General features: G+C 50.2%; 1 protein-coding gene across 1 annotated transcript in view; it reads left to right on the top strand.

The window, feature by feature from the left end:
* Positions 1-2,933: 2,933 nt before the first annotated feature.
* cbarpb (CACN subunit beta associated regulatory protein b) overlaps positions 2,934-19,974 on the top strand; it is a 237,467-nt gene continuing 220,426 nt past the window's right edge. The window contains exon 1 of the mRNA XM_072482065.1: positions 2,934-3,062. The gene's annotated coding sequence lies outside the window, so the exon portion shown is untranslated. The remainder of the gene's footprint in view (positions 3,063-19,974) is intronic.

Genomic DNA, 19,974 nt, shown 5'->3' with positions numbered 1-19,974 from the left:
AAAGCCCCACATCCAGCCCAAAATACATGTCGGGACCCTGCGGATATGCCAATGCATTGACTGAGCCTGAATTGCCTGGGAAGTTTGAACTTGTGATAAGCAATTCCTCTGCTCTCCGGCACTCTCTGAAAAAGTCTCAAACTCTGAGTTAGAGTGAGAGACTTTGGACAGTTTCGACTTCATTACCTGAATACCTACCCAGGAGGTATTACAGAAATAAACTAGTCTAGCCCTTAGGTAACTACACAACTGACCTCCAATCACCCATACTGAACCCCCCAACTCCTCCCTCGATCACCCGACTACACCCTGATCCACTAACTTCCCCCTAACCAGACCTAACCCGATCACTCTTATCTGGATTGAATTCCATTTGCTACTGACCAGCCCGTCTATATCCTCCTGCAATTGAAGGCTATCTTCCTCACTATTTACCACCCCACCAATTTTCATACCATCCACGAACTTACTGATCAATCCTCCTACATTCATTTCTAATGGCATTGTGTAATGAGGAGGGATTAATTTATATTTAAGGATCATCTAGGGAAGAGGGTTTTTTTTGTTGTTTTTTATAAATTTAGAGTACCCAATTATTTTTTTTTTCAATTAAGGGGCAATTTAGCTTGGTCAATCCACCTAACCTGCACATCTTTGGGTTGTGGGGGTTGTGGGGGTGAAATCCATGCAGACATGGGGGGAATGTGCAAACTCCACATGGACCGTGACCCAGGGCCAGGATTTGAACCTGGGCCCACAGCTCCGCAGTCCCAATGCTATCCACTGTGCCACATGCCGCCCTTTCTAGGGAAGAGTGACCATAGCATGATAGAATTTCAAATTCAGTTTGAGGGCGAGAAACTGGAGTCCCACACTAGCATTCTGGAGTTAAAAAACATAATTATGTTGGCATGAGGACAGTCCAACACCGGCATCTCCGCATCATACTTTACTGAGGGGTCCATGCACCGTCGGCGGGGACAGAAAACCCCTGTATAATGAGATTTATCCACTGTGCCTTGCACTGTCCAACTCCAGGGTCAGACCCGAGTGCAGCAATCCTGTCCCTCCCAGCTTTGATAAAGCTGCAGCATCGGGTAACAGTCCCTGGCCACTGAAATTCAATAAGAATTCTTACAACACCAGGTTAAAGTCCAAAAGGTTTGTTGAAATCACCAGCTTTCGGAGTGAGAGCTAGTGATTTGAAAAAAATCTGTTGGACTTTAACCTGGTGTTGAAAGATTTCTTACTGTGCTCACCCCAGTCCAACGCCGGCATCTCCACATCGTGACTGAAATTCAAGTCACGTCTCAATTGTCAATCGGTCCTGGGTCTAGGACTGTATCTAAAACAGGATGGGAAGGTTTCTGAGCCCAGCACACATTCTCTCTGCTTCCCTTTCATTCCTGTTTGGAAAGGGTAGGATTGTTGTGGCTGCTTTGCTTGAAATGTTTCGAAATGAGGATCCAGCCGTCATGATGTGGGGCAGGGGGTTTTGATCCAGCCGCGAATTGAATTCGTTATTAATACAGATGCTTAAAAATAAAGTCTGAGGGGCAGCACGGTGGCGCAGTGGTAGTCGAGGTCCCAGGTTCGATCCCGGCCCTGGGTCACTGTCCGTGTGGAGTTTGCACATTCTCCCCGTGTCTGCGTGGGTTTCGCCCCCACAACCCAAAGATGTGCAGGGTAGGTGGGTTGGCCGCACTAAATTGCCCCTTAATTGGAAAAAATGAATTGGGTACTCTAGATTTAAAATAAATAAATAAATAAAGTCTGCATTGTGGTTTCTCCGAGACGCAGGCGATTTGCATTGAGAGACCCTCCCCTCCCACACAGCCCACTCAACCCCACAGCGAGAAATCAGGCAAACAGCAGCATTAGACAGGAGGGAGAGAGGAAAATGAGCCTGTGATGCAGCAGTTACATAATTCCACATTGAGGGACACGGGGAGGGAGGGGGATTTTCCAGACCCCCCCCCCCCCCCCCCTGCCTGGCTCAGTGATCTGATCCCACAATAATTTTTTTTAAAATATAAATTTAGAGTACTCAATTATTTTTTCCAATTAAAGGGCAATTTAGCGTGGCCAATCCATCTAAACTGCAGGTCTTTTTGGGTTGTGGGGGCGAGACCCAGGCAAACACGGGGCGAATGTGCAAACTCCACACGGACAGTGACCCAGGGCTGGGATTCGAACCCGGGCCCTCAGCGCTGTAGGCAACAATGCTAACCACAGTGCCACCATGCTGCCCATCCCACAATAATAATGACAATAAAGCTGAATTGTTTCCAGTCCTGGATACAATCTCGAGACAATATATAAATAAATAAATACCATTCCGTCCGTGCTCTGATTTCCCAGCATCACAATTCACAGCCTCAGCATCTTCCCTCAAGCTGCTGGGGTTTTTTTAAGAGATGGCAATTTTCATTCCATTTATTTTTTGAAATTGAGAACAGCAAATTGTCCTGTTCCGCCCTGGATTTGTTGTATTTTTAATCGACCCGAGAATCTGGGCTACGGGAGAGGAGGGGGGTGGGGGTGGGGGGTCCCTTAAAAACAAAAATAAAAAGGATCCGGATAGAAACATTGGGAGAAAACACCGATTCTCCGGCTGCAATATATCAGAGCGCCCTTTGCATGGACAGCGAGCGAGAGGGGAGCGATTAGCTGCGAGCAACAACTCTGCAAGAAGCTGCAGAGCACAGTCTGAGATCTGGGACAGAGGGGGTCGGGGTGTGGGGTTGGGGGGTGCATTTGTCATTGCAGTGTGACCCTTGCTGCGCAGGGCTGGGGAGTGAGGGTCCAGTTGGGACAGACTGGACTGAGCGCAGGAATAGACTCAGTGAAACTGGCGACATGATTCAGGGCATTTCACCCCCCCCCCCCCCCGCCCGCATCACTGCAGCCGCCCATGTGACCCTCCCAAAACATCACCTTACTCAACGTGGGTGGAACCAGGCGAGATTCATTCATAAATTGCTGGGTTTTAAATCAAAATTAAGGAGTTGCCATTGGGTCGCCTGTTTGTGCTCCGTATGGAGCCCAGGACTTGCAATTAGGTAAGTCGGGGATTGGCGGCGGCGCTAGTAGAATTCAGCCGGTCAAATCTTCCTTAAAAATCAGAATGTGTACATTATTGTGATGTGTCCGGGGGGGGGGGAGAGACAGTGTGGGGGTGAGAGTGACAGTGTGGGGTGAGAGTGACAGTGTGGGGGTGAGAGTGACAGTGTGGGGGTGAGAGTGACAGTGTGGGGGTGAGAGTGACAGTGTGAGAGTGACAGTGTGGGGGTGAGAGTGACAGTGTGGGGGTGAGAGTGACAGTATGGGGTTGACAGTGTGGGGGTGAGAGTGACAGTGTGGGGTTGACAGTGTGGGGTGAGAGTGACAGTGTGGGGGTGAGAGTGACAGTGTGAGGTTGACAGTGTGGGGCTGAGAGTGACAGTGTGGGGGTGAGAGTGACAGTGTGGGGTGAGAGTGACAGTGTGGGGTGAGAGTGACATTGTGCGGATGAGAGTGACAGTGTGGGGTGAGAGTGACAGTGTGGGGCTGAGAGTGACAGTGTGGGGCTGAGAGTGACAGTGTGGGGGTGAGAGTGACAGTGTGGGGGTGAGAGTGACAGAGTGGGGGTGAGAGTGCCAGTGTGGGGGTGAGAGTGACAGTGTGGGGGTGAGAGTGACAGTGTGGGGGTGAGAGTGACAGTGTGGGGTGGGGGTGACAGTGTGGGGGTGAAAGTGAGGGGATGGGGTGACAGTATGGGTGACAGTGGGGGTGCCAGTGTGCAGGTGACAGTGTGGGGGTGACAGTGAGGGGATGGGGTGACCGTGAGGGGGTGAGGGTGACAGTGAGGGGATGGGGTGACAGTGAATGTAACAGTGTGGGTTACAGTGAGGGTGACAGTGGGGGGATGGGGGTGACAGTGAGGGTGACAGTGTGGTTGACAGTGAGGGTGACAGTGTGGGTGACATTGAGGGTGACAGTGAGGGGTGACAGTGAATGTGACTGTGGGGGTGACAGTGAGGGTGACAGTGGGGGATGGGGGTGACAGTGAGGGTGACAGTGGGGGTGACAGTGAGGGGGATGGGGGTGACATTGTGGGTGACAGTGAGGGTGACAGTGTGGGGTGAGAGTAACAGTGTGGGGTTGACAGTGTGGGGTGAGAGTGACAGTGTGGGGTGAGAGTGACAGTGTGGGGGTGAGAGTGACAGTGTGGGGGTGAGAGTGACAGTGTGGGGTAGGGGTGACAGTGTGGGGGTGAAAGTGAGGGGATGGGGTGACAGTATGGGTGACAGTGGGGGTGACAGTGTGCAGGTGACAGTGTGGGGGTGACAATGGGGGGATGGGGGTGACATTGTGGGTGACAGTGAGGGTGACAGTGAGGGTGACAGTGTGGGTGACAGTGGGGGGATGGGGGTCACAGTGAGGGTGACAGTGAGCGTGACAGTGGGAGGATGGGGGTGACAGTGTGGGTGACAGTGGGCGGATGAGGGTGACAGTGAGGGTGACAGTGGGGGGATGGGGGTGACAGTGAGGGGGTGAGAGTGACAGTGTGGGTGACAGTGAGGGTGACAGTGAGGGTGACAGTGGGGGTGACAGTGAGGGGATGGGGTGACAGTGAGGGTGACAGTGAGGGTGACAGTGGGGGGATGGGATGACATTGTGGGTGACAGTGAGGGTGACAGTGAGGGTGACAGTGTGGGTGACAGTGGGGGATGGGGGTGACAGTGAGGGTGACAGTGAGGGTGACAGTGGGAGGATGGGGGTGACAGTGAGGGTGACAGTGGGAGGATGAGGGTGACAGTGAGGGTGACAGTGGGGGCTGGGGGTGACAGTGAGGGGGTGAGAGTGACAGTGTGGGTGACAGTGAGGGTGACCAGCCCAGTCTCTCACTAAGTGAAGAAGCTTCATTCAGAGAGATGCTTTGAGCTGTGAACCCGTCAGTGATTCTCGGTGAAGGAGAAAAGATTTTAAAAATCAATTCCGATTTTTTTTTAATGCGCATGTTTCCGAATCGAGTGCACGGTGCCGGCTGCGTTAGAGTTTGCAATGTTGGAGCTAATTTCAGATTTGGGTTTTGAATGGGGGGTAATAGGAAATCGAGCGGATCTCGCGGTTTGCCTGTTTCTTTGCCGTTTAGCAATTTTGTTTTCAGTTTTCCGAATTGTAACTGTGGATGTCAATCTGTCACCTCCTCTCCCGATTCCCTTACTGAATGGATGGTTTATTAAAATGAATAGAGGGCGGCGGGGGTGGGGGGAGGGGGGGGAGCTCTAACAGTGCCTCAAAAGCACTTCGAGCACTTGGAAAAGTTAATGCTAGCTTGACTTCTTTTGAACCCCTGCCTGTTAATAGATAGACCCCCCAACCCCACGCAATGCTGCTTTAACCATTTAACAGCCGAATTGGTTACAATTTAAATAGATGCTTTTATTTTTTTCTTTAAAAAAAAAAATCTTTTAATAAGTGTCTGCCCCCTGCTCGCAATAAAACATGCTGAAGGTATCAGGGAGTGATCATTCCCCAGGCAGAGATTGAATTTAGCGCAGTTCCCGCCCCCGCTCTCGCCCCCATCACCATCTGCGTCAATCGCAATCCCAAAGGCCACCCTCGCCTCTGTGATATTTGCATTTCTTACATCACTGCGGTCCTTCCCTGTGGCAGGGATACCCCTGCTGCTCAGCAACGTGTGGAGGCGAGAGGGGAGCTTTCGAATTGATCAACGTCTTTCCAGCTCTGCGCAATGGAAATCCTGCACAATATTCTCACTGCCGCGTGCTCCTGTACATGAATGATGGTTAATGTTCGGACAGAAAAATCAGAGACATGGACACCCTTCCAGGACAATTCTTAATCTGTGGCAGCCTTGAGCTAAATGAGGGAGAAAAGGTGATTCAGCAAATGCCACTGACTCTTAAATGCCCCCCTGACGATCCAGCAAAGGCGCTCGGTAGAAGGGCAATTTGGGAGGGACAATAAATGCTGCCCGAACCAGTGACACCCACACATCCCATGAACGAATAAAGAAAGATGCAGAATTGATAACGCGGGGGCGAAGAGTTAAACCCCCCTCGAGTAATGCAATGTTCCAGATACCTTACTGGTAGTAGATTACAATATATTATAGACTTCATGGATAAATAACCGCGGCCAACAGCTTGAAGTGGGGGGATGGGGGGTGAGAGGTGCTCCTTATGGGGAAGCCATTCCAGTTTGATCCCCAGCGATGGGTGCTCACCTCATATCAAGCAGGACCCTGGACGCATTGACCTTCTTCGGCCATCACTGGCATCTGCTGCAGGTTTTTTTTTTAAAGCTAGTTCGCTTGTCCGTTTCAGAAGGAAATCGACAGGACTGTCTGGGTGGACCCAGCAATTGTGCTGAGGATAAGATGTAGCCAGTTGAGTTCAAATTTGTGATTTTCAACAATTTTCGTGCTGAAAAATAGGACCCAGCCGAATAAAATCGAATATTTAAAAATTATAAATCAACGCAATGAAGATTAACGTTTGACCACTTATATTCCCCCATAAATATCGAAAATAGAGATTCGTCCATTTCATTTGAAAGTTACTAAATGTTCAAAAACATTAATTCTGGTAATCGCGTACTATTTTAATGATTAAGATTGGATTTAATTCGGAATTAAGATTAATTCGCAGTTCTTTTGTCTATTTCCATTCTAAATTCTGTGATTCTGAATTCCTTGTTCACCTTTATTGAGACAGACCCTATGTAAACTCATTAACATGTCATTGCTGACCTCGGCCAACAGGGGGACGCTGCATCATCATGTCCCCAGAAAGTCCTTTATAAAAATAAATCAACGGGAACATTTTGATATTCCCATTTCCTCTCACACTGACTAGTGTGCAAAATAAGCATTTAAACATCAATTAATTATTCACTTGAATTCCCCTTTTTGTGCCTTCAGTAAACTTATTGCTTCAAGTCTTCCTCAGAATCCTGACTTTTATTGATATTTTTGAGCTGTGAGACGGAATTAATTTGATTTTCTGGGCTCTGACCCATCAGTGGTGTTCAATCAGCTGCCCTGGTTAAACGTCTCTCTGTGTATTCTGCTCAGTTATTTTTCAAAAGCATTCAAATAAATATCTGTGGGCAAACTTGAAAAGCTTAATTCACGTCGATGGTACTCACTGCCACACAGGCTTCCTGCATATGTTGGAACCCCATTGTCCTAGGAGACTCAGAACATTGCATCAAGTGGTCACTAGCATTGGCAGCCTCCTGGAAAAAAAGCCTGCTGCCAAGTGGACCATGTGGGCACCCATTACCAGTGGCTGTCAAAGCCACCACCATTCTCGATTTCATTGTCTCTCTCCTTCCAGGGATCTGCAGGAGGCACTTACAGAATTTGTCAACTTGTTGTGCACAAAGGCACCTCACAGGTAACTGCTGCCATTGTTTGCAGGGACGACAATTGTGTGCACGCTACAATCACTTATCCCAGTCAGATTAAGCAGGCACTTTGGTTTTATGTGCGGATGTGGCCAGCTTCCAAGAGGTCAGCACAGTCATTGATTGCATCCATGTAGCAATCAAGGTGCTTTGGGCCATCCTGAAGCCTTCCTCAACCTCCAAAGGCTTCTAGTCCATCAATGTGAAGCTTGTGTGTAACCACAAAGCAGGTTTGTGCATTATACCCAGGGAGCCACCACGGTGCTTTTATCCTACATTAGTCAAGGAGTCAAGGCTTAAAGAAGTGATAGCATCTAACTTCTTGAAGATCTGGTTGATGGCATATTTCAATATGCATCAAACCCGGTATTGAGAATGACGGTTATGTGCTGTGCCTTGCGAGGCCTGGAGATGCAGAAGGAAGGAGGTGCTGAAAGCGCTGTCTCTTTGGAGGAAGAACAACATGAGGAGCAGGAGGAACTTGATGATTCAAGGGCACCATCAGTCACACATTGCTGCCAGGGTCCCCTAATTCTACAGATCCCTGTATGCAGCCAGTGACGGGCCATCTCCGAGCCACTGCGTCTCCTGGGTGTGACGTGCTCTCTTTACCCATAAGGAGGAAACAAGACCCATAAGTGAGAGCAATGGAGTGTGTTGGTGGGTGGGTGGGCAGCATATGTGAAGGTATTGAGATGAAGAGGGGTTTAGACCGGAGAGGTGGGTACACCTGCAAGCTAAGCTGGTACGTGGAGGGATGTGTAGGAGTAGGCTTGGGAAGGCAGAGTGAGGGCTGGGGGCTGGTGGGTGGGGGGTTTGGAATTAGGCACGCATCAGGATATATCTGAATATGCCTTGCTAATCTCTATTCCAGGCTATTAATTAGGTTTTTAAACATTTCCCACCGTGTACCCTCGGCCCCAGTCCTGCTGCTCAGCTCAGCAATTTGCAACCATGTCTTTTTGTTCCTTGTGACAGGCTTCATCCTACCGTCAGCAGGGAGCAGAATTTCTCTACGGATCCTCCCCACAGTATCAGCTCTAGGGAAAGATCAGTGAAGCATGATGCAGCCTTGCAATATCACAAGTCTATTGTAGCAGTTCTGTGCTGTGTTGAAACATCCGGCCAACCTTCACATCTCATCTGAACAGAGTCCTTTTAAATACTTCATCGGAAATAAGCTCATGCAGGTTGTCAGCACACCTCTTCATGCTAATTGGTCAAGAGACTGGGGAGGTGGTGTCACTGGACTAGTAACCCAGACAGAGACTGAGGCTGTTGCACTAGTAACATGGGTTCAAATTCCACCATGGCAGCTGGTGGAATTTTAAAACTCAGTTAATAAATCTGGAATATAAAGTTTATCTCAGTAACTACCTGCATGAAACTATCAACAAATGCCATAAAAACCCATCTGCTTCACTAATGTCCTGTAGAGAAGGAAATCTGTTGTCCTTACCTGATCGACATGTGACCCCCAGACCCTCTGTAACTCTTAACTGCCCGTTGAAATGGCCGAGCAAAGCACTCAGTTCAAGGGCAATTAGAGACGGGCAACAAATGTTGACCCAGCCCAGAGACATCCACATCCCACGGAAGAACAGAATAAACAGAACTCAGATGCTAATGCAGTGGCTGCATTTACCACTGACAAGTGGAAACACCTGGGTTCCTTACTTCTCTCGGTGCCCTCACTGACAGTACGGCAACATTAAAATGCAGCCCAATATCTTTCCCCATTCTAACTTGATTTCTTGAAGGGGAAAAAAATGTTGGTTGAATTTGGAAAGCAGAAAGGAAAGAAGGGGAGGAGCAAAACATTTTGAAGGTGAATGGTTGCTTGACAACTTTAGGGCAGCTATCGGGAGTGGTGGGAAGTGAATGAAGACTGAAGCATAGGGTAAGTAAAATCAAAGCAAAGAGAAGGGGAGAGAAGAGGTAAGGGAATCGGAAGCGTGGGAGTGATGAAAAATGGGGTGTGCAGTTGAAAGGTGAGGACTACGGGATACAATGGGAATAATGAGGGGAAGCATGAGTAATTAGGGAGGGGTTGGGAGGGAGTCACTGGCGGCTAACATTCCTGCCAACTCCCTCCCTAAGTGCAGCCAGCAACCATCTCTGCCACACCATTATATCATGACCTCCCAACTATACTGAAGGAGTAAAAACACAGAAAGAAGTAAAAGGCAGAAGTAGAAAGATGGAACAGAAGGAGAGAGACAGAAGCAAGAAAGGAGAAACAAGAGGTAACATAGCAACACAAAGAATAGGACAGGTAAGAGGAGAGTTCATATTACCTGGCTTCTCATGTGCAACACCACAATAGGTTGGCTAGTCTTTATTTATGTAACCATGTTGGCAGACAGATAGCTAATGGAATTCATATATGTAAGGAGGGAGACAGAACATGTCCAGGGAATTATAGACCATTCAACTTAACATCAGTGGTAGAAAAAATCGTGGAATTCTTGCTGAAGGAGAGATTTGGACATCTAGAAATAAGAAATAATAATGAAGTCAGCATGGATTTCAAAAGGAAAGTTTTCCATGACCAATCTTATTACATCTTTGAGGAGGTAACAGAGTAGACAATGACAATGCAGTAGATGCAATTTATCTGGATTTTCAAAATGTCTTTGAAAAGGTGTCCCATAATAGACTAATGAACTAGGTTAGAGAATGTGGAGCCAGGGACAAGTGGATTGCACCTGCCTTTACAACAGAATGCTGAGAGTGGGAATAAAGGGTTGTTATTCAGAGTGGCAGAAGGTGTTTCACACAGATCAGTGCTGGGACCACTGCTGTTCACAAATCACACGAACAATTTTTACTTTGGAATCCAAAACACAATTGCTAAATTTGTAGATTGTTCTGATCAGATTTGAGGAGGACTCGGGCAGCATGGTGGCACAGTGGTTAGCACTACTGCCTCACGGCATCGAGGTTCCAGGTTCGATCCCGGCTCTGGGTCACTGTCCGTGTGGAGTTTGCACATTCTCCCCGCATTAGCGTGGGTTTCACCCCCACAACCCAAAGATGTGCAGGATAGGTGGATTGGCCACGCTAAATTGCCCCTTAATTGGAAAAAACTGAATTGGTACTCTAAATTTATATTAAAAAAAGATTTGAGGAGGACTGCAACAAATACCAAGAAGACATTAATAGCCTTGCAGGATGGGCAAATAATTGGCAAATGAAGTTTAATGCAGATAAATGTGAGGAAATACATTTTCGCAGGAAAAACATTGAAGTCACTTATTAGTTGGAAGCTGCAAGTCTAGGTGGGGCAGAGGAACGAGAGGATCGTTGAGTACAAATACACCAATCACTAAAAGTTGCATCACAGGTTAGTAAGGCCACAAAACATCAAAACAATCACCAGGCTTTATTTCTAGAAGAACAGAATTTTAAAGTAGGGAGGTGATGTTACACCTCTATGGAAACTTGGTTTGAACACAGTTAGAGTACCGCGTGCAGTTTTGGCTGCCATATTATAACAAGGAGTGCATGTGTATATATATATTTTTCCAATTAAGGGTAATTTAGCGTGGCCAATCCACACACATAAGAACTAGGAGCAGGAGTAGGCCATCTGGCCCCTCGAGCCTGCTCCACCATTCAATGAGATCATGGCTGATCTTTGTGGACTCAGCTCCACTCTCCGGCCCGTACACCATATCCCCAAATCCCTTTATTCTTTAGAAAGGCATCTATCTTTTTCTTAAAAACGTTTAAAGAAGGAGCCTCAACTGCTTCACTGGGCAAGGAATTCCAGAGATTCACAACCCTTTGGGTGAAGAAGTTCCTCCTAAACTCGGTCCTAAATCTACTTCCCCTTATTTTGAGGCTATGCCCCCTAGCTCTGCTTTCCCCGACCAGTGGAAACAACCTGTCCATATCTATCCTATCTGTTCCCTTCATAATTTTATATGTTTCAATAAGATCCCCCCGCATCCTTCTAAATTCCAATGAGTACAGTCCCAGTCTACTCAACCTCTCGTCATAATCTAATCCCCTCAACTCTGGGATCAACCTAGTAAATCTCCTCTGCACTCCCTCCAGTGCCAATATGTCCTTTCTCAGGTAAGGAGACCAAAACTGAACACAATACTCCAGATGTGGCCTCACCAACACCTTATACAATTGCAGCATAACCTCCCTAGTCTTGAACTCCATCCCTCTAGTAATGAAAGACAAAACTCGATTAGCCTTCTTAATCACCTGTTGCACCTGCGCACCAACTTTTTGCGACTCGTGCACCAGCACACCCAGGTCCCTCTGCACAGCAGCATGTTTTAACATCTTACCGTTTAAATAATAATCCATTCTGCTGTTATTCCTCCCAAAATGTATAGCCTCACACTTGGCAACATTGAATTCCATCTGCCAGACCCTAGCCCATTCACCTAACCTATCCAAATCCTTCTGCAGACTTCCGATATCCTCTGCACTTTTTGCTTTACCACTCACCTTAGTGTCGTCTGCAAACTTTGCACATTACACTTGGTCCCCAACTCCAAATCATCTATGTAAATTGTGAACAACTGCGGGCCCAACACTGATCCTTGAGGGACCCCACTAGTTACAGGTTGCCAACCAGAGAAACACCCATTTATCCCCACTCTCTGCTTTCTGTTAGTTAACCAATCCTCTACCCATGCTACCACTTTACCCTCAATGCCATGCATCTTTAGTTTATGCAGCAACCTTTTGTGTGACACCTTGTCAAAAGCTTTCTGGAAATCCAGGTATACCACATCCATTGGCTCCCCGTTATCTACTGCACTGGTAACGTCCTCAACAAATTCTACCAAATTAGTCAGACACGACCTACCCTTTATGAACCCATGCTGCGTCTGCCCAATGGGACAATTTCCCTCCAGGTGCCCCGCTATTTCCTCCTTAATGATAGTTTCCAGCATTTTCACTGCAACCGATTCCAGCATTTTCCCTACAACCGAAGTTAAGCTTACCGGCCTATAATTACCCGCTTTCTGCCGACCTCCTTTTTTAAACAGTGGTGTCACGTTTGCTGCTTTCCAATCCTTTGGGACCACCCCAGAGTCTAGTGAATTTTGATAAATTATCACTCGTGCGTTTACAATTTCCCTAGCCATCTCTTTTAACACTCTGGGATGCATCCCATCAGGGCCAGGAGACTTGTCTACCTTTAGCCCCATTAGCTTGCCCAATACTGCCTCCTTAGTGATTACAATCATCTCAAGGTCCTCACCTATCATATCTTTATTTCCATCAGTCACTGGCATGTTATTTGTGTCTTCCACTGTGAAGACTGACCCAAAAAACCTGTTCAGCTCCTCAGCCATTTCCCCGTCTCCTATTATTAAATCTCCCTTCTCATCTTCCAAAGGACCAATATTTACCTTAGCCACTCTTTTTTGTCTTATATATCTTTTTGGGTTGAGGGGGTGAGACCCATGCAGACACGGGGAGAATGTACAAACTCCACACGGACAGTGACACGGGGCCAGGATTGAACCTGGGTCCTCGGTGCCGCGAGGCAGCAGTGCTAACCACTGCACCAACGTGCCTCCCATTGAGAATGTGTATATATCAGGAAAATATTGATAGGCTCGGTATTCTCTCTCTTGAAAATGAAGACTGAAGGATGATCTAATAAGGGTCAAATTGTGTAAGGTTTCAGGGTAGTACGGTGGCGCAGTGGATTAGCCCTGTTGCCTCACGACGCCGAGGTCCCAGGTTCGATCCTGGCTCTGGATCACTGTCGTGTGGAGTCTGCACATTCTCCCCATGTTTGCGTGGGCCTCGCCCCCACAACCCAAAGATGTGCAGGGTAGGTGGATTGGACACGCTAAATTGCCCCTTAATTGGAAAAAATGAATTGAGTACTTGAAAAAAATTTTTTTTTTTAATTGTGTAAGGTTTTGAGAGAGTGGTTACAGAGAGAATGTTTTCTCTTGTGGGGAACAGCATAACCAGAGGCCATCAATATAAGACAGTCACCAAGAAATTCAATAAGGAATTCAGAAGAAATGTCTTCAACTCAAATAGAGGAAAGAATGTGGAAATCATGACCACAGGAGGTGGCTGTAGTGAATTGTATAGATGCATTAAAGGAGAAACGAGGCAAACACAGGAGGGAGATGGGAATAAAGGTTACCATGGTAGATTTAGATGAGTGAAGATGGGAGGAGCCTTGAGGGGTGCATAAATACCCACATGGACTTGTTAGGCTGAATGACCTGTTTCTGTGTCCTATATATGATGTCAAAGTAGCATCTATCACTCAGAGTTTGTGCAGAACACCAACAAATTGTAACTGAATAACCTTTCTTAAAATATTCAAAGAAGGAAGAAAGCCTAATTATTTTCCCCTTGAGTGTTGACCTTGAGATAGTCTTACACCTCCACAAGCAGCTGCAAAGTCAGAGAAACTTTCAAAAATGGCAATGAGCCTTCAACTGATTTCAAAACCTATTTGGAACACATTCCAGCAGAGTGTACCTGAGGCAAAGATGGCAATCGACCATCAGAACTTGAACTTGTATCTCAACTTTCACATCAATAATGTCCCAACAAGTTACAGAAATTAGTCAGTCAAAAATGGACACAGAACCAAAGGTGATCGAAAACACTGGTCAAAGGAATACACTTTATTGTAAAGGGGGCTGGGGGGGGGAAGGGGGGGGGGTGCGGTGCTGCATAGTTAGTGAAGGAATTTCACAGCATGTTGCTGAGACAGCCTAAGGCACAGAGACCAAGCACCACGAGAAGGCAGCTAATTTTTGCAAAAAACTGTTAAACTTATGAATCAAAATGCTTAGTTTAGATCAGAATTCCATGTTACTCATGAGGTGTGTTTACTATGAATGGTGTGTGGTGGTATGTATTAGGGGTTATGTGGGACTGTGAAGCCGAGATGCTATTGGCTGACAGATCCCGACTCCTGGCTCCGCCCTGAAGGCGGAGTATAAGAACCCGAGCTTCTCCCCGCAGCTTCATTCTGTTGCTGAGCTGCTGGGGACAAGCATCGCTTAATAAAGCCTGGATCGACTTCATCACTTCTCGTCTCTCGTAAGTCATTGTGTGCTACAATTTATTAAGCGAACTTAAAAGACTATGGAGCTCCGGATCGCCCCGGAATGCCTGCGGATCAGCCCCCACGCAGCGAACTCGGCAGCAGTATTCAAACACTGGCAAGCATGCTTTGAAGGCTACCTCCGAACGGCCCCCGGCCAGATCACAGAAGACCAGAAAATGCAGGTCCTGCATTCGAGGGTAAGCCCTGAAATTTACCCTCTCATAGAAGACACAGAGGATTTCCCGACGGCACTCGCATTGCTGGAGAGCATCTACGTTTGGCCCGTTAACCAGGTCTACGCGCGCCACCAACTCGCGACGAGACGGCAAAGTCCCGGAGAATCGCTAGAGGAATTCTACGCCGCGCTGCTAATTTTGGGACGGGGCTGCAGCTGCCCGCCGGTGAACGCGATCGAACACACGGACCTGCTAATTCGCGATGCATTTGTGGCAGGTATGAACTCCCCCCAAATCCGCCAAAGACTTTTAGAAAGAGAGTCGCTAGGACTCTCAGAGGCACGGGCCCTTGCAGCTTCCCTAGATGTGGCCTTGCAAAACGCCCGCGCCTACAGCCCCGACCGCGCGGCAGCCCCTTGGGCTCCGTGGACCTCCGTCGCGACAAACCCCCCCCTCGCAAGCTTGCGCGGTTAAAGCGCCAGACCATCCCGGGGGGGCCCGCTGCTATTTCTGCGGACAAGCGAAACACCCCCGGCAGCGCTGCCTGGCCCGTGCAGCTATTTGTAAAAGCTGCGGCAAGAAGGGCCATTACGCGGCAGTGTGCCGGTCCCGGGGGGTCGCCGCAACCCCCGGAGAAGAACGAGCCCAGCATAGCCCAAACGCTCCCCAACCCCCCCCCAGCGCCCCATGTGCGACCCGCGGGCGCCGCCATTTTGGGTCCTGGGCACCACAAGGGGAGGATGGGCGCCGCCATCTTGTGACCCCCCAGCCACGTGCGATTCATGGGGGTGGCTATTTTGTCCACCCCCGACCACGTGCGATCCATGGGGCAGCCATTTTGTCCACCCCCGGCCACGTGCGATTCATGGACGCCACCATCTTGGTTGACAACAAAGGACACCAGCATCGACGGCTCCATGGGGTCCGAAGAAGATGCCGCGACACTACTACCACGACTGGCTTTGGTGACACTGGATCAATCGCGGCCCCGGACGCTCAAGACGACGACAACAACGGTGCTGGTCAACGGATACGAGACGCCATGCCTGATCGACTCCGGGAGCACTGAAAGTTTTATTCACCCAGACACGGTAAGACGCTGTTTTCTGACCATCCATCCAAGCACGCAAAAGATTTCCCTAGCTGCAGGATCCCACTCCGTAGAGATCAAAGGGTTCTGCATCGCGAACCTAACAGTGCAAGGGAGGGAGTTTAAGAACTACAGGCTCTACGTCCTTCCCCAACTCTGCGCGCCCACATTACTGGGATTAGATTTCCAGTGCAACCTGCAGTGCCTAACATTCCAATTCGGCGGCCCAATACCCCAACTCACTATCTGCGGCCTCGCAACTCTCAAGGTTGAACCGCCGTCCTTGTTTGCAAACCTCACCCCGGATTGCAAACCCGTCGCCACTAAGTGCAGACGGTACAGCGCCCAGGACCGGATATTTATTCGGTCTGAAGTCCAGCGGTTGCTGAAGGAAGGCATAATCCAGGCCAGCAATAGTCCCCGGGGAGAAGCAAAGGATGGTCGTAGACTATAGTCAGACCATTAACAGGTACACGCAGCTAGATGCGTACCCTCTCCCCCGCATATCCGACATGGTCAATCGGATTGCCCAGTATAAGGTCTTCTCCACCGTGGACCTCAAGTCCGCCTACCACCAGCTCCCCATCCGCCCAGGTGACCGCAAGTACACAGCCTTCGAGGCAGACGGGCATCTATACCACTTCTTAAGGGTCCCATTTGGTGTCACAAACGGGGTCTCGGTCTTCCAACGGGAGATGAACGAATGGTTGACCAGCACGGGTTGCTGGCCACGTTCCCGTACCTCGACAACGTAACCATCTGCGGCCACGATCAGCAGGGCCACGACGCCAACCTCCAAAAGTTCCTCCAGACCGCTAACGCCCTGAACCTCACATATAATGAGGAAAAGTGAGTTTTTAGCACAAACCGGTTGGCCATCCTGGGATACGTAGTGCGCAATGGGATAATAGGCCCCGACCCCGAACGCATGCGCCCCCTTATGGAATTCCCCCTCCCCCACTGCTCCAAAGCCCTGAAACGTTGCCTGGGCTTCTTTTCATATTACGCCCAGTGGGTCCCCCAGTATGCAGACAAGGCCCGCCCGCTAATACAGACCAGTACCTTCCCCCTGTCGACAGAGGCTCGCCAGGCCTTCAGCCGCATCAAAGCAGATATCGCAAATGCCATGATGTGCGCCATCGACGAGTCCCTCCCCTTCCAGGTCGAGAGCGACGCATCCGACGTAGCTCTGGCGGCCACCCTTAACCAAGCGGGCAGACCCGTGGCCTTTTTCTCCCGGACCCTCCACGCCTCAGAAATCCGCCACTCTTCAGTGGAAAAGGAAGCCCAAGCCATAGTGGAAGCTGTGCGACATTGGAGGCATTACCTGGCCGGCAGGAGATTCACTCTCCTCACCGACCAACGGTCGGTAGCCTTCATGTTCGATAATGCACAGCGGGGCAAAATTAAAAATGACAAGATCTTAAGGTGGAGGATCGAGCTCTCCACCTTCAACTATGAGATCTTGTATCGTCCCGGAAAGCTGAACGAGACGTCCGATGCCCTGTCCCGCGGCACATGTGCCAACGCACAAATAGACCGCATCCAAGCCCTCCACGAGGACCTCTGCCACCCGGGGGTCACTCGATTCTACCATTTCGTAAAGTCCCACAACCTCCCCTACTCTGTGGAGGAGGTCCGTACAGTCACCAGGAACTGCCACATCTGCGCAGAGTGCAAACCGCACTTTTTCAGGCCGGATATTGCGCACCTGATCAAGGCTTCCCGCCCCTTTGAACGCCTCAGTTTGGATTTCAAAGGGCCCCTCCCCTCCACCGACCGCAACGCATACTTCCTGAACGTGGTGGACGAGTACTCTCGTTTCCCCTTCGCTATCCCCTGCCCCGACATGACAGCGGCCACAGTCATTAAAGCCCTTGGCACCATATTCACACTGTTCGGTTGCCCCGCGTATATCCATAGCGACAGGGGGTCCTCCTTCATGAGTGACGAGCTGCGCCAGTTCCTGCTCAGCAAGGGCATAGCCTCGAGCAGGACGACCAGCTACAACCCCCGGGGAACGGGCAAGTAGAGAGGGAGAACGGCACGGTCTGGAAGACCGTCCTACTGGCCCTACGGTCCAGGGATCTCCCAGTTTCCCGGTGGCAGGAGGTCCTCCCGGACGCTCTCCACTCCATCCGGTCGCTGCTGTGTGCCACCACTAACCAAACGCCCCATGAGCGCCTCCTTGTCTTCCCCAGGAAGTCCTCCTCCGGAACGTCGCTGCCGACCTGGCTGGCGGCCCCAGGGCCCATCTTGCTCCGGAAACATGTGCGGGCGCACAAATCGGACCCGTTAGTCGAGAGGGTTCGCCTTCTCCACACGAACCCGCAGTACGCCTACGTGGCGTACCCTGACGGCCGACAGGACACGGTCTCCCTGCAGGACCTGGCGCCCGCTGGCAACACACACACACCCCCGACACCGATCATCCCCTCCCTGCCACCGGCGCACCCCGCGACCGCCCCCTTCCCGGGGGGATCGGTCCTCCTCCCGTGCCCGCCCAGGAGTAAAACAGGAACAAACACCGAAACGCTCCCGGAGACGCCTGAGCAAGCACCTGCACCACCACCGGGGCTGAGGCGATCGACGAGGAAGACCAGACCGCCCGCTCGACTCGTGGAATCCGCGTGACACCAAGAATGTTGTTGTAACAAAAAAACTTTTTTTGCTAATATTGTAAATAGTTCTCACAAACTTGTACATAGCCCAGTGTAGGGCTAAAACTGTAGTAACAAGGTTCAAATTTTCCTTCCAGGGCCAGCCTTGTAAACCCCTACCACCATGCGAACCACCACCCCGCCGGGTTCCTTTTTAACAAGGGGTGAATGTGGTGGTATGTATTAGGGGTCATGTGGGACTGTGAAGCCGAGATGCTATTGGCTGACAGATCCCGGGTCCTGGTTGGCTGCTGACTCCTGGCTCTGCCCTGAAGGCGGAGTATAAGAGCCCGAGCTTCTCCCCGCAGCTTCATTCTGTTGCTGAGCTGCTGGGGACAAGCATCGCTTAATAAAGCCTGGATCGACTTCATCACTTCTCGTCTCTCGTAAGTCATTGTGCGCTACATGGTGTTACCTGAAAAATAAATAAACTGCATTCTGCTGCACCTTTCGTGTCTCTCAAAGCACTTCACAAATATGATCAATTATTTTTGAAGGGAATCTGCTGTTACTATTTGGATGAATGCAGTAGCTTTCTTTGCACAGAACAAACTCCCATGACCAGCAAAAGAGACATTTACCAATCAATCTATTTATTTGTCGTGTTGCTCTGTAGTTGCTAGTTTGATTCATTGTGTGCAAATGCTGTGTTGACAAGTGGCTGACAGATTATTCGAATGGCAATCAGGTTGGACAGGTTCATTTGCTTGTGGGTGCTGAGCCAAGATACAAATACAAACATCTTTTGAAGTTGGCAGCTTTTGTGGAGTTTAGGAGATACCTTTTATGAAGGAGTATTTTGTCCTGGTGCATGTCCAAAGGATTTGGGGCGGGATTCTCTCAGCCCGGGGCCGGGTCGGAGAATCCCCGCGACCGGGCCACGCCGCCCCGACACCGGCATTCAATTTCGGCACCATTGGCGCCGGCGTGGTTGGTGCGGCGCCAGTCGCGGGCCGCTCTACGCAGCCGGCTGGCCGATTCTCGGCCAGGGATGGGCCGAGCGGCTGTAGTGAAAGCGCTGAGTCCCGCCGGCGCCGTCCATACCAGCTCGCCGCCGGCGGGAACTCTGCGTGGAAGAGTCGGGTGGCGGCCTGGGGGCGGGGGGAGCGGGCGGGGTGGGGGGGGGGGGGCGGCCTGGGGGTGTGGGGGGGGTGGAGGCTCCAACCCCGGGAGGGGTCTCTGATGTGGCCTGGCCCGCGATCGGGGCCCAACGATCGGCGGGCCGGCCTCTCAGTCCCCTGGCCTCTTTTCTCCTGTGCCGGCACCTGTACTCCTGTGCCATGTGGCGTTGTCGCCGACGCCACTGCGCATGCACGGATCCCGCGGCGCCCAGTTCGCGCCGGGATCGGCAGCTGGAACGGCATGAACCGCTCCAGGTCCGTGCTGGCCCCATGTAGGGGCCAGAATTACTCCTGGCAGCGGCCCGTTCACGCCGTCGTAAAAGGCGACGGCGTTTACGACGGCATGGAAACTGCCGCGGGATGGGAGAATCCCACCCTTGGTGTTGACTTCTGTCAACCAGTAATCGGTTTGAAACCATCAAGGATTGTGGCATTCTAGAAACTC

This window comes from Scyliorhinus torazame, chromosome 18 (genome assembly GCF_047496885.1).
Source record: "Scyliorhinus torazame isolate Kashiwa2021f chromosome 18, sScyTor2.1, whole genome shotgun sequence".
NCBI lineage: Eukaryota > Metazoa > Chordata > Chondrichthyes > Carcharhiniformes > Scyliorhinidae > Scyliorhinus > Scyliorhinus torazame.
Note: the sequence above shows the minus strand (reverse complement) of the source record. Positions and strands in the feature narration are given on the sequence as shown.